The sequence below is a fragment of the Formica exsecta genome, unplaced genomic scaffold, assembly GCF_003651465.1.
Source record: "Formica exsecta isolate Colony F162 unplaced genomic scaffold, ASM365146v1 scaffold72, whole genome shotgun sequence".
In the NCBI taxonomy this organism is placed as follows: Eukaryota; Metazoa; Arthropoda; class Insecta; order Hymenoptera; family Formicidae; genus Formica; species Formica exsecta.
In genome coordinates this window covers 2,414,450-2,417,245 of record NW_021853485.1, presented here as the reverse complement: position 1 = coordinate 2,417,245, position 2,796 = coordinate 2,414,450, and the positions used below count along the sequence as shown (strand labels likewise).

At 28.6% G+C, this 2,796-nt stretch overlaps 1 protein-coding gene across 1 annotated transcript in view; it reads right to left on the bottom strand.

Moving 5' to 3' along the window:
* LOC115243639 (uncharacterized protein DDB_G0283357-like) overlaps window positions 1–2,796 on the bottom strand; it is a 40,342-nt gene that overhangs the window by 30,812 nt on the left and 6,734 nt on the right. The gene's annotated exons all lie outside the window — the stretch shown is intronic.

The window sequence follows — 2,796 nt, the reverse complement described above, 5'->3', positions numbered from 1 at the left end:
ATATTTATATATTTATATTATATTAAATAAAATATATGTGAATATCAAAAAAATATTACTTATTAATAGACTTTACATATACATACATACATATATATATATATATATATAAAATATCTCTTTTTGACTTGCAAGTTCTTAAAGAGGAGGAGACTATATCAAGTATATTACCTCTGTACCTAAATCCGCCACTGTGGTTGTTACTATCTCGAGTTACCGCGAACGGCATCGGATTATTTCATGACTCGGGATGTGCTGACGATGCTCGACAAGTCATATCCCAACTGATATCAACGCAACGATACTACGACGAACGAGATCTTGTATGCAGATCTTATCTGTTCGTAATCTACCTTCTTCGATAATACGCGGACAATATATACCAATGTTATCCATCGTTGTTTAAATGTAAGAAATAAAGAAATTCCTTCGGAATCTATACGCGATTGCTAAAGATCGCGAAAGAGCAGAAGCATGAAGAAAGCATGGAATTAAATTTTTATCTATATAAATATGCTCTCTCTGCTCGATTAAAAATATTCATCTTTTAACGCGAAAAAAAATTCGAATCAATATTTTTAGAATGGATTATCACTCGTGTCTCTCATAAATATTAAACTCCGAACAGAATTTTTTTTTTCGTACGGACGTAGCGGTCATGTCAAGAGTCAAGTACTCCCACAATCGAAAATTTATATTTTGTTCGTGAATCTTTTTTAGATATTTCAAGATTATTCGAATAATATCGAGAGATAGAAATTAGAAAAAGATTGATCATTAATAGAGAGGTAATCATTGGCTTCCGAGAAACGTATATGAGAAAGTCTGTGAAAGTCGATTATGATTTCCTAAAGAATGATATTATTTTTAATGGCATACGCGAATTAAACGGAGAAATGTACTGTAAAATGAAAAAGGAATCATGAGCATACACACACACATGTGTGATATTATTGTATTATTACTTAAGGAATTGTTAGACGATCCGACTTTCGATAAATAAAAAATAAAGAGACATTATTTTACATGTCATTTAAATAAAGATTTAAATATCTAAACGTCTTTAAAAAATTCAACGTAAAATGCATTACATAAAATCAATAATGCAAAAAGTATGTAGATGATTACTATGGCTATAGTAAATTTATAACTATAAGAAAACTGAAAATTTTTTGTAATAAATTATCATATGCATCTCTTTATTTTTGAGGAGAAATATTATATTATTTTATATCATATATATATCATTTTTATATACAATCACATCGAGAAAATATAACTTCAGTAGAGAAAAAGAGAGAGAACATTCATTGTTAGACAATTAATCACTGCCTACCCCAAATGTCAATCTGATGTCAAAAGGTAGCACGCCTCTTGGCTTGACCTAAAGCAACATAACCCAACCCCTAATCTACCTCAAGTACGTCAACGCGTTACGAATCAATCGAGGACACGCGTGCGTACGTGTACGTTGACACGTTCGCGATAAAACCATATTAACAAAACGCATGCCGACCTATATCTAGATCTCGTGGAATGAATCTAACCTGATAGCATGATCGGTTTATCAGAAGCACTTCGTTTATAATCAAACTATCATATTTAATTTATATTGTCCAAGTTGAATTCCTTTTTGAAAAATTTACAGTATATATTCGAAATAATGATATTATGATAATTGATAAATTGATAAGCGTAAACCAATACGCGATCATAATCATGTAATGGCTTTTTTGGCAGGCATTTTTAATTTATTGATTGCCTGCTTGAGTAAAACATATGTTGAAAACATATATCATAATGTGTATTATTTGTTATCTCTAAATTTTAACATTCCACACAAATTACTTAATACGAATGTAATTTATTTCTCCGTAAAAGACATATCGTTTCCAGCGTCTTATAAAACTGGAAACTATTAAAAACTCAAATATGTTGAATAGAATGAAATCCAAGTCTCTGTTAAATTTACATATTTCGCGCGTACGAGTTAATAGAAATTAATTTAAATACTAAACACACAGAACTATTAATTTAAAAAAAAAAATAATTATATACATCTATAGATATGTAGAAATAAATATAGATATGTAATAATTAATTTTTTTGCATTGTACAATTTTTTATATTTGTGAAATTTTGCATCAGCGAGCAAAATGGAATACCTATGGTCCTTTGTTACATGATATCGCATAAAGACGCAAAGCGAATGTGGGAGTACAAAGCGCTTCAAAGGATTCCGTTAGATAGATATTCCACGGTGAACGGAATTATATAGGAGCTTTGCACTCCAAAGAGTTGAAATTTTAATGAACTTCTGAATTATAATGGCGTTCTATTTCCCGACTAAAATTTTTCCTTATTGAATAAATCACTGTCCGATAATGAAGTATCCGCATTATCAAGTATGACTTCACCGAGAGAATTTGTATAGTTACGTATGTAATTTGTAATATAATTTCGTCTTAATCAATCTTAAATTATGAAAGTATAATATTGAATTTAAAAAATTAGGTCACAAAAAATATATTTATTTATATTTCAAATTTATTTATATTTCAAATTTTACCGTATTAATGAAGATTTTGAAATTACTTTGTTGTCAGATATTAATATCGTGATGATTAAAAGAAAATCGCTATCCTATTTTACTTTGCATTATTCTAATTTCACGAAATGTTAATAGCAATAACGATATAACTCTGTCCACAAGAAAATTACAATAAATTGAAATATAAATTGTTACTAAATAAAATTTCAATTCCAGAAATAAAAAATTTCTTCTTTCTATATATA